Here is a 12,470-nt window from a genome sequence, read left to right as displayed (position 1 = left end):
AAAAAAAGAGAGAAAATGAATCTGAGGCCCACTTGAAAGGAAAGGTCAGGCAAGACTAGTAGGGCATTTTGCAGATAGATAAAGAAATCTGGCCTGATCTGAAAATCATAAAAGAATGAAGTGAATGAACAAGCTATAACAGTTCTGAACCAGATCATCCCCTCGTGACATGCAGGAGACCAGAACAGCTTTCTAAACTCATTAGCTCATCTCACTCGTTTCGGAGGTACCTCTTGCCCTACCATGTGTCGGTAGCCGTGCTGTGCTGAGAGCCAGGCGAGAACTCTGCCCCAGAGGAATCATTACCTGGGTGCTTCCCAGACTCGGGGATTTTACATCCCAGTAAAGTGTTCTCCCCAAATGCGGCCACATTTTGTTATTTGTCAAAGAACATTAAAGAAAAGGAAAAATAAAGCATTACTTTCTACTCCCACCAAAAAATTTAATAAGGACTAATCTCAGAATCTAGCAATTTAAAAAAATTACCTTTATAACTCACCACATTGTTCTAGTTTTCTCCCTAGCCGCAGGCTGATGCAAACTGTATCTAAGTGGGCATTTGGCAATTCCAAGATGAGTGGGAGAGAGAAAACATCCACAGAAATCATTCAGAGTAGCTATATTCTTTGGGAGTCTTTGGGTTGAGAGCTACATAAAACTATCCTGGCTACCTTAATACAGATTTTTGGGGAAGGGATTTTATTGGTAGATTGGATTCTAGGGATTATGTAGTAGACAGTAGGGTCAACCAACCAACCTACACCTGGCAAGGACAGAAAACTCCAAAAACAAATAGAATTAGGTCTCTCTCGGTTACACTCTCGCTCTCTGCTTCTCTCTGTTACCGGTCTTCCCTCTCTAGTGGCAGATAGGGTTCCCCCACGTAGCAGAGAAAGTGATGGTTAACAGCTCCCATGTTTCGTAACTCATGCCACCATAGACAGATCAATTAACTTCTCAGTTCCAGTAGGGGGGAGGGGAGGGGTCCCGGAAAGTGTCTGATTGGCCCAACTGAGTCAGGTGTCTACCCCTGGACCAATCAACTGTGGCTTGGGATTGGTCCGTAAAAACATGGCAGCTTCCATGAAAAGTCATGGTTGGAGTCAGAAGAGGGAAGAAGATCTAGGCCAGAGGGCTGGGCGGAAAATACCATAAATGTCCATTGTGGAGATGGTAAATGCCCTAATAAAGGTGCAGATAAAGTATCACAGGAGTTCAAGGGAAGACGACATGATTTCTAGCTGTGGAGATCAAGTAGACCTTCTTGGAAGAAGATCTGAGCTGAGAATATGTGGAATATACAGAGATTCTAAATGCCATTTCAAATTCAAAGAGAAAAATAATAAGTACTGGTAGAGGAGAAGGTGTCATCTGAAGAAGCTATATAGTAATGCTTTACTTTGTCAAGATTTTTATTATTTTTAAAAAATGAGATATAATTCATATATCAAATTTATAAAATATTTTATTATTAAATAATTTTAGACTTATGGAAAGTTGCAAAAGTAGTTCAGAGTTCTGCTAAAGTCTTCACCTTCTGTACCCCTCACCTAGTTCCCCCTAATATTAACATCTTACACGACCTTGATACAACAATCAGAACCAGGAAATTACCACTAATAGAATACTATCAACTAACCTACAGAGCTTGTTTGAATTTTGCCAGTTTTACTTTTGCTGTAATCCAGAATCCCACATTGCATTTAATTGTTATGTCTGCATAGTCTCCTCTAATCTGTGACAGTTCCCCCAATCTCTCTTTTCTCTTGTAACCTTGACACTGAAGAGTGATGGTAAGTCATTTTACAAAACAGCCCTCAATTTGAATGTCTAATGTTTTCTCATAATTGGATCAAGATTATGCATTTTTGGCAAGAATGCCACAGAAGCAATGCTGTACCCTTCTTAGTGCATCATTCAGGGGCTACATTCTGTCAACGTGATTTATTACCAGTGATGTTAACATCGATCACTTGGTTAAGGAGCCATCTGGCAAGTTTCTCTGTTGAAAAGGGCCCGTTTGTAATTAGTAAGCATCTTGTGGGGGAGATAGTTAAGACTACACAAAAATATAAATTTCTCATCATTTAAAAAGTGCTATCAAATGTACACTTTCTACTTTTATTCCGCAAACATCAACTGTACACCCACTAAGCGCTGGTCCAAGATAATGGCTTGGTTATGTATGGCCCCATGACCTTGTTAGACCGTAGGATCCTTATCTGTAAAATGGGTATAATTCTGTCTTACCACCCAGGGCTGCCAAGGATAAAGGAGAACCATGCTTGTTGAAAGTGTTCTGTAATGCTAGCTGGGATTGTTCATTCTCCTTCTGGGGATCTCCACTTTGTTGTCACTTCCACCTATCATAGGTCTTCATTTCCATCCTGCCTGCATCCATGCCTGCAGGCTTCTGTCTGTTCTCACTGACCAGACTCCCTCAGCCTATTTGCCAAGCCTTATTTGTGATGTCATTTAATAAGTTTTGGAGACAAAAGGTGAGCCCTGTAGAGACTGACAATTTCCTCCAGAATCTCTGTCTATAATTTTGGGAGCTGCCTCAAGGTGTTGAGTGACACCTGGGACCCATGGGTGGCAGGTGGGAGGTCCTTTCTTCCATGATAGAAATAAGTGGAAGAAGTAGGAATTGCCTTCCTCCAATAATGTGTTGGCCCTGAAAAGGAAACTCTCACACCCCACAGAGTATTGAACAAGCTTGGATGGATACTTGTCTCTTACAGAGAGCTCTAACATGGGCATACTTTATTTATTTATGCATTTATGTATGTACGTATTTATTTATTTATTTATTTAGGAGAGAGAGCAGAAAGAGAAGGAGAGAGAGAATCTTAAGCAGGCTCCATGCCCAGTGCAGAGCCCGACATGGGGCTTGATCTCATGATGGTGAGATGACCTGTGCCAAAGTCAAGAGTCAGATGTTTAACAGACTGAACCACTCAGGCACCCCTAACATGGGCATACTTTAAATTAACAACTTCATAATGCCAAAGGATGAGCTCACCCGACTCAACCTCCTAATTGCTAATTTGAGAACAAGACTTTAGCAAACCAAGAAAGAGGCACAAGTTAAGTAGCAAGTCTCACTAACCTTAGCTGTCACAGTCACGCCTGGGGTTGAATTCAACCTTTTTAATTTTTTTTCCTAATGTGTATTTATCTTTGAGAGAGAGAAAGAGAGAGAGTGGGAGTAGGGGAGGGACAGAGAGAGAGGTAGACACAGAATGCGAAGCAGGCTCCTGGCTCTGAGCTGTCAGCACAAAGGCCAACGTGGGGCCTGAACTCACGAATGGCAAGATCATGACCTGTGCCAAAGTCAGATGCTTAACTGACTGAACCACCCAGGTGCCCCGAATTCAGAGACAGGAGCCATCCATGCTTGGCTGGTTCTTTGTACCACATCATTATGAAGATCAATATGATAGAGGATGAAAGTGCTTTGGAACTTCTATAGGACCAAGTCAATATTGCTTCTCCCATTCTGTCCCAAGGGCAGCTTTTAGGAACTGCTTGCCCAGAGTAAAGGAGGAAGGTTGAAGCCCCCCAGCTCTGACATCAGCACAAGCCACCCTCTGCCTTCCTTCAGCCAAGCAGATGAGCACCTCAAAATAGAGCCCTCTAAGTAGAGACCCAGCAGCATACAGGGCATTCCCTCCTGGGTCCTGAGCAGTTTCCTCCTGGACAAGTCACAGGCCTGGGTTTCTCCCACCCATCTAATATCTGGGACGCAAGCTGCTGTAGGTTGGACTCTTGCCCCACTAGCACCTGGGCAGGAATTTGTGGCAGCATCTCAAGACTATTTGCCAATTTTACTGACCTCTCCCCAGTGGGCCCTGGGAAACACCATCCCCTGTAGACCACTAAGGCAACAGCTCTTCTCAAAGGCCTAGGAACCTTCAGGTTTAAGAGACTTCATCCCTCCTATCACCCAGTTGATTCTTGTGGCCACAAACCCAAACTACAGAGTGCACATGAATCCCCCTGAAAATCTTTTTGAAATACAGATTCTGGTTCAGTAGGTTTGGGGTGAGGCCTAAGACTGTTTCCACCAAGTGCCCAGAAGATGCCAAAGCTGCTGGTCCACAGACCACACTCTGAATGCAAGAAGTGTTTACTTCTAACCAACAGGCTGATCACAAGGAGGTCTGGAAAGCAGAAAACAATTTGAACTGAAACAACAACTTTGTTGTTTCTACCTTGAAATTTTTATAATCTTGATACCACTTCTGATGGCCTTCCAGCAGAGTCTCATTTTGCTCAATGTGATCCAGGGAGGTTTCTAGTTTTTGCAAACAAAGAACCTTTCCAAATACCACAAAGCAGTTTGCCCCCCAAGGTAAGAAAGGTTTACTCTCCCTCAGTCCACTCCTTATCTTCCAGCCCCAACCACCACAGCCTGGTTAGAGCCATCTGCTTCTCAAAAGAATCAAGTCCTTTGTAGGGGGACATTTAAATCTCCAACAACATAAAAGCGGTTTTCAAACATTACCCTGGGGATTCCTTATTGCCCTCTCTTAATATTTTTCCAGAAAGAGGGGCATCTGGGTGCCTCAGTCGGGTAAGTGTCTGACTTCAGCTCAGGTCATGATCTCACAGTTCTTGAGTTTGAGCACCACGTCAGGCTCTGTGCTGACAGCTCAGAGCCTGGAGCCTGCTTGAGATTCTGTGTCTCCCTCTTGCTCTCTGCCCCTCCCCCATTCCTACTCTGTCTCTCTCTCTCTCTCTCAAAAATAAAATAAAAACATTGAAAATATATTTTTTTCCAGAAAGAGACCTAAGGTTCCTTTCTGAGCTTCAGTCCCTCGTTCTCCTCCCAGCCCCTTAGCTGTCTTGTGCATTAATTAGCTGGTAACTAATTACTCCCTAATTGTCAACCAGCTGACCCATTACAGGTTCCCACCCACATCAATGACAGGACAGGGGGTCAGGGCGAACCCCCTCCCTGTTGGCAGAGACTTGGCTGGGTTTACTTCTCCTGACCCCGCCCCCAGAAGGGGGAGTTATCCACCTGATTGGTCAGATTTCAGAATCCTGACTGGTCTTTGGTGGAGTGTAAGGCATTCTTTTCAAGATCCCAATCTCCACAGGTCCACTGGGGACTTAGGGCAGAACCCCTTGGAGGATTCACTTCAGAAGGAAGCAGCTACCCTGGGGGAATGCAGACCCAGGCTGGAGACGAGGGAGAAATAAAAATGCAGATTATCCTGTGAAATTTCCCGATTTTCAAATGTCAACAACAAATTCAAAAAGTGTTTTTTTATTTTTTTCTAATGTTTATTTCTTTATTTTGAGAGAGAGAGAGAGAGAGAGAGAGAGTGTGTGTGTGCGCGCGTGCGCCAGCGGGGGAGGGGAAGAGAGATGGGGAGAGGGAGAGAGAATCCCAGACAGGCTCTGCACTCTTAGCTCAGAGGCTGATGCAGAGCTCCATCTCACAAACCAAAGACCATGACCTGAGCCAAAATCAAGAGTTAGATGCTTAACGAACTAAGCCACCCAGGTGCCCTTAATTTTTTTTTTTTTTTTTTTTTTTTTTGAGAGAGAGCACACACAAGCGGGGGACAGGGGCAGAGGGAGAGAGAGAGAGAGAGAGAGAGAGAGAGAGAGAGAGAATCTTGAGCAGGCTCCATGCTCAGTGAGGAGCCCAAGGTGGGGCTCGATCCCACAACCCTGGAATCATGACCTGAGCTGAAATCAAGAGTCAGACGCTCAAACGACTGAGCTACCTAGGTGCCCCCAAAAAGCTTTTTAAAAGCCCTGTAGGCCAGATACATGTCTATGGGCAGGACCTGACCCAATGGGCACCATGGGTACGGTGAGGTTTGGTGAATATCTAGAGGTGTAAGGGTGATGGAGAGGAGTGAGGAAGGATGCTACCTACATCCCGGATTCTGGAACACCCTTACTGGCAAAGATGTGCTCCAGGAGGAACTCACTGCCACAGGCATATTGAGCAGCTACCATGTGCAAGGTTCTGTGCGAGGTTGGGGGTTACAAAGCACACTGTGAGGTTTCACACTTCTCCAAGGCAGGATGGGCAAATGGCAGGAGACCTGGGTTCTAGTCCTGGCTTGCCCTCCTGTAATTACTTTGTGTCCTCAGGCTAGTTCATCATCTCTGGGATTCACACACAGCCTGTGTTAGCAACAGGTTAACTAAATCGTGTGAGGAAAGATTATGAAGGACCTTGAGTGTCTGTGTAGGGAGTTTGGGCTGGATCTGATTAGGGGGTAGAAGCCACTGCAGGTTCTTGAGCAGGGGAATGACATTCTGAGTAAAGTATTTCAGGAAAATCAATCAGGCCACCAGTGCAGAGAAGAGGGTCCCATATCATCCAGGTGTGGTGTCGTGAGACAGCAACTAAAGCTTATGCAAATCAGATCTTATCATCCCTAGCTCAAAAGCCTTCAGTGGCTCCCTACAGTCCTCACAGTGAAGTCCTTCTTACTGTGGTCCACAGGCAGGACCAACTTCACGGGTGTATGATCTGTGCAGTTCCCCAGGGTCCCGTGCTTGGGTTAATGCTCTACTGTTACCATCTTGAAATTCTTAATAGTTTGTTTGTTTGTTTGTTTTTTAACAAGGGGCTTCATGTTTTCATTTTGGACCAGACCCCACAAATTATATGGCTAGTACCACCCATAGGGACCCTTTGGTCTGGTTCCTGCTCCCCTCTCCCTTCTCATTCCCACCCCCCTCCCCCCACTCTCCTACCCTTCAAACTCCAGTCACAGACTGTCAGCTCCAAAATACCTGTCAAGTCTCAGCGTATGCTCACGAACCTCTGACTGGCTGGCTGCAAAGGGAGGCTCAGAGATGGGTCAAATGGGGAAGGAGGGGAGGCCACCTCTTTCCCATCTTGGACCTTTCCTTCTGTGTGAGCAGACATTTTCAGAATGCCCAGACCACACACCCAGCAGGGTCTGCTCTGGCTCTGGCCTTTCCCCAGCTGGAGCCCATTAGCTCCAGACCCTCTTGCCCTGCCCCTTTCTCAGTGATGGGACAATCCTAGAAGTGGATTGGGAAGGGAATGAATTTTACAGGGCCAAACTGTAGTCTAAAGGAAGCAATAATGAGGGCATTTTAGACTTCTGTCAGCAGAATAGACATGGGTGCTTGGGGGCTTTGTGCTTATAAAGGTTTGTTGAGTGACTAATATACAACCGAGGGAATTTTTTCTTCTCTTAACCAAGTAAATAAAACCATTCACACACACCACAAGAGGTAGGAGGAAGGGACAGAATTTGCACAAAACATAATAAATGTGCTGACCCTGGCAAGGTAAGATCAGAAATAACATCACATCTGTCCAGGTGGCTCACATTTATTAGGCAGTGCTCACATACCAGGATCTAAGCTAAGCTCTTGACGCACATAAGCTCCTGAATGTTCACCCCACCCTATGAGGTTGGAACTATTCCTCTCCTCATTTTGTGGATGAGAAAGCTGAAGCCCAGAGAAACTAAGTAACTTGCCTAATGTCACACAGTGAAGAAGTGAGAGTTGAGACTTATACCCAGACCTGTCCAACTCTAGATCTGTCCTGAATGCTTCACTACCACAAAATAGCTACTAACTGGCTCGCTGTATGATTTCAGGCAAATTCCTCAACCTCTCTGAGCCTCAGATTCTTCACCTATAAGTTGTCCCTTATTTAAACCACCCTGTGCTAGTGCTGGTAATAATTTTTTTTTAATTTTTTTTTGATGTTTATTTATTTTTGAGAGAGACAGAGACAGAATGTGAGTGGGTTGGGGTAGAGAGAGAGGGAGACACAGAATCCGAAGCAGGCTCCAGTCTCTGAGCTGTCAGCACAGAGCCTGACACAGGACTCAAACTCATGAACTGTGAGATCATGACCTGAGCTGAAGTGGGACACTCAACCGACTGAGCCATCCAGGCACCCCTGGAATTAATTCTTTTTAGATATTAGGTCTCTGCTTGACCCTTCATGACAGCCTGGTGAGAGAGAGAATGTGGCAGAAACAATGCTTTATGTTCTCCACCATGTTCCCTCTTCCTGGGCACAAAGGAAGGGCGCATCCTCATCTTCCCTTGCAGTTAGTAGAGTCATGTGGCTACATTCTGGCCAATGAAATGACATGTCACCCCTGGGCAAAGCAATTAAGAGTAGGTGAGCCTCATTTGATTTTTAGGCTCCCTTTCCACATGCAGAAGATTCAAAAATGGATTCCAGGGAGGGCCTGAAGGAGTCATTGCTTGGAAGAGAGGTGCCTACCAAGAGAAATGGGTTAGGAGAGGGCTGCTCTTTATCAGACTTTATGTGAGTAAAAAATAAACTCTGCTTGGGTTAAGCCACTGAGATTTTCAGTTTGTTACATTAATTACACTGAATGAAACTGTATACCAGGGGGGGCCTGGCTGGCTCAGTTGGAAGAGCATGTGACTCTTGATCTCAGGGCCATGAGTTCAAGCCCCACGTTGGGTGTAAACATTACTTAAATAAATAAATAAACTGGGGCGCCTGGGTGGCTCAGTCGGTTAAGCGTCCGACTTCAGCTCAGGTCATGATCTCACGGTCTGTGAGTTCGAGCTCCGCGTCGGGCTCTGGGCTGATGGCTCAGAGCCTGGAGCCTGCTTCCAATTCTGTGTCTCCCTCTCTCTCTGCCCCTCCCCCGTTCATGCTCTGTCTCTCTCTGTCTCAAAAATAAATAAAACGTTAAAAAAAAATTTTAAAAATAAATAAATAAATAAATAAACTAAAATAAAGGAGGGGGACATCTGGGTGGCTCAGTCAGTTGAACATCTGACTTCATTTCAGGTCATGATCTCACGGTTAGTGAGTTCGAGCCTTATATCCGGCTCTGCTCTCAGCACAGAGCCCACTTCAGATCCTCTGTCTTCCTCTCTCTCTACTCCTCCCCCACCTCTCAAAGACAAATAAACATTAAAAAAAAAAAAAAAAAAAAAAACTGGGGGCCCCTGGGTGGCTCAGTTGGTTGAGCATCCAACTTCAGCTCAGGTCATGATCTCACAGTTCATGGGTTCAAGCCCTGTGTCAGGCTCTGCTCTGGCAGTGTGGAGTCTGCTTAGGATTCCCTCTCTCTGCCCCTCCCCCATTTGTACTCTCTCTCTCAAAATAAGTAAATAAACTTAATAAAAACTGTATGCCAGTTATTAATTGCCACAGCAATGCTGCATAACAAATCACCCCAAACTGAGTGCAATAAAACAGTAACCATTTATTTAACTCATGATTTTATGGATTGACAATTTGGGCTGGGCTCAGCCAAAGGTTCTTCTGGTCTCAGCTGGGCTTACTCATTCATCTGTGGTCAGCTGTTGGATCAGCTGGTGACTGACTAGCACAGCCTCAGCTAGGACAACTCATTCCTGTTCCAGTGGTCTCTCATCCTCATGCAGCACAGCCCAGATTTGTTCATGTGACAGCTGAGAAGGTTCCAACAGAACAAGCAGAAGCTACAGGATCCCTTAAGGTCCAGGCTCAGAACTGGCAGTGTCAACTTCCCTGAATTCTATGGGCCAAAATTAGTCATATGGCTGAGCCCTGATGCAGGGGGTAAGGAAATAGATTCTCCTGATGGGATGGGTTTCAAGGTCACATTGCAAATGGGCTTGCTTACAGGGAGGCAAAGCATTGAAGTTATTTTTTTTTTAATGTTTATTTTTGAGAGGGGGGAGGGGCAGAGAGAGAGGGAGACAGAGGATCTGAAGCAGGCTCTGCACTGACAGCACAGAACCCAATGCAGGACTCAAACTCAAGAACTATGAGATCATGACCTGAGCAGAAGTCAGACACTTAACGGACTGAGCCACCCAGGCACTCCGCATTGAAGTAATTTTTGCAAACAATCTACTACAGGAAGTATTAGTGCCCCCATTTGAAAGACAAGGAAACTGAGGCCCAGGAAGATGAAGTAGATAGTGAATGGAAGAATTGGGATTTAAGCAAAGCCTGAAGCACTCTTCAAGCCCCAAGTTTCGCTAGTGACTCTGAGAAATGGACCTCTTCATCCAGAAGGAACCTTTTCACCTCTGCAAGCTGAACCTAGAATCTAGCACCCTAGCCTCCTGGGGGAAGAGGTCCCAAAATCTGGAACTTGCTCTAGCCTTTGGAAGAACAGGGCATCCTTACAGAAATTTGAGACTACAGAACATCTTGAGCTCCAAGCCTGAAGCGTCTGTGACTGCAGTAAACTGGGGCTAGCAGATGATTCTTCCCCTCCTGGCCTTCATACATCAGATGTCCCTAAAGACCTACTTTGCTGTGTGACCCAGGCATAGCCCACACCCCACTCTGTGCCTCAGTATCAGGAAGCAAGTGTAAAGAGAGAAGAGTTCAGCCTCTGGAATCACAGCACTGGCCTCCAATCCTGACTCTTGCTGTTTGTCCTGGGCAAGTCCCTTCTCCTCTCTGAGCCTCACATTTCTCTCTCTTCTATAAAACAGGTACAAGAAGAGTCCCTACCATGGAGGCTGCTGTAAGAATTGAATGAGTGTGGGGCACCTGGATGGCTCAGTCAGTTAAGTGTCCGACTTTAACTCAGGTCATGACCTCACAGTTCGTGAGTTCAAGCCCCGCGTTGGGCTCTGTGCTGACAGCTCAGAGCCTGGAACCTGCTTCCGATTCTGTGTCTCCCTCTCTCTCTGCCCCCTGCCCTGCTCACACTCTGTCTCTCAAAAAGTGAATAAACATTAAAATAAAATTAAAAAGAAAAAAGAATTGAATGAGTGAATACATAATGTAAATGCACGATGTAAACAACCCACTATCCTCAAGATGGGCGCCTACTATCTGGCAGGTGGTATTAGTATCATCTCAACCAAACCCCCATTTTACAGAGAAGAAAACAGAAGTTAAGGCAGGTGATGCAATTTTCCAAAGCCACACAGCTAAGGAGCAGTGATGTCCCAGCATACTCAGGTTTATCTGATTCCAGAAGCCAAGGTCCTAACTTCCCTAGAGTTTGAGAGTCCTGGGTTAGAGTTTGAGAGTCCTGGGTTTGAGTCTCAACTCTGCCCCTTCAGCCACATGACTTTGGGCAAGTCCCTTTTCTCTTTGGGTCTTTTTTCCTCATAAAAATAAATGTTTTTCCCATAATACCTCAAATGGGAAAATACACAGAAAATGCTTAGTGCAGCATCCAGGACAGACATGTATATGCTCAGCAATTAGAGGCTGCCATAATCATTAGAGGAGAGTTGCTTAAGTCTCTGTGCCTCAGTTTCTCTATCCATCAAATAGCGTTAATAATAGTCTTATCTTATTGGAGTGGCCATGAGGAATAAGTGAGTTACTGTGAGCTAGGCTTTAGCACAAAGCTTGGCACATGCATATACTTCATAAGCACTCGCTTTTATTTTTAAAGTCCTGAAACCTGTTTCAGGCCAGCACAAGACAGTAGGGGACCCTAGCAATCCACTGGCTGCAGCTCCAGGCATTGCCTTTGCTGCCACTCAGCTATTATTAAGCCCAGAGTCCTCCTCTCAAATCCAGATGGGGAGCTAGAAGGGTGGGCAGGGCCGGGCCTGGCTGGCGGATGGCTGGGAAAGCTGCTTGGAGGCCGGTTTGGGTTTGGGCCCCACCCTGCCTGCCCTCCCTCGCCTGCAGCCGGTCCAGCTGCCACGTCTACACTTGGCTCTGAGGTCTGCACCAAACACTCCCTCCCACTGTGGCCGCCTCCTCTGGGAAGGTTCAGAACATTTCCACAGCCTCAGCACTTTACCCACTCCAGAGAGACCAGGTCTGTGTGGAAACTATGAACTGGACACTGCTCACCTCTGGAGCCTGCAAAGGGGCCATCTACGCTCTGGCATAGAGGTCTTCATGCTTTCAATGAGATCTATTGGGTCCATCAAGGAGAAAGGGACACACAGCTGGGTTCAAATCCCAGCCCTGCCACCAACATGCTGTGTCAACTTGGACAAGTGACCTTCCCTCTCTGAGCTTCAGTTTCTTTATCAAATGGATATAATCTTAGCACCTACTGCACAGGGTGGTGATGATGATTAAATGAGTGAATGGCACATAATAGGCACTCAATATGTGCCAGCTATTGTTATTTCATGCTTGGGCGTGCCAGGCCAAGGGGGAAATAAGAGATTTGGGATGCTGGGGATCTGGGGTGCAGAGTGGCTCCACATCCAAATTGCTATGTGACCTGAAGCCTGTTCCTTGTCCTCTCTGGGACTCAGATTATCTATTTGGATCATAACGCAGGCATCTAGGATTCTGTGATGCCAAGATTCAGCAGCTATGCTGAATAGTTAAGAAATAGGACAAGGGCCCATGTGGGCAGGTACAGATCCCAAATGGCAAAAAGCAGGGTACTATGGTTAAGAATAAAGATTCTGGGTTCAAATCCTGCATGAGGTGCTAGCAAGGCTCGGCCTCACTGAGCCTGTCTCCTCTTCTGTATAATGATGGTCCTACCTCACAGGGCTCAAGCTGTGAGGGTCTTGGCAATAACAAA

At 45.9% G+C, this 12,470-nt stretch overlaps 1 long non-coding RNA gene across 2 annotated transcripts in view; it reads right to left on the bottom strand.

Moving 5' to 3' along the window:
* LOC132665554 (uncharacterized) overlaps nucleotides 1–12,470 on the bottom strand; it is a 30,534-nt gene that overhangs the window by 14,463 nt on the left and 3,601 nt on the right. The gene's annotated exons all lie outside the window — the stretch shown is intronic.

The sequence above is a fragment of the Panthera onca genome, chromosome D3 (genome assembly GCF_046562875.1).
Source record: "Panthera onca isolate mPanOnc1 chromosome D3, mPanOnc1 haplotype 2, whole genome shotgun sequence".
In the NCBI taxonomy this organism is placed as follows: Eukaryota; Metazoa; Chordata; class Mammalia; order Carnivora; family Felidae; genus Panthera; species Panthera onca.
Note: the sequence above shows the minus strand (reverse complement) of the source record. Positions and strands in the feature narration are given on the sequence as shown.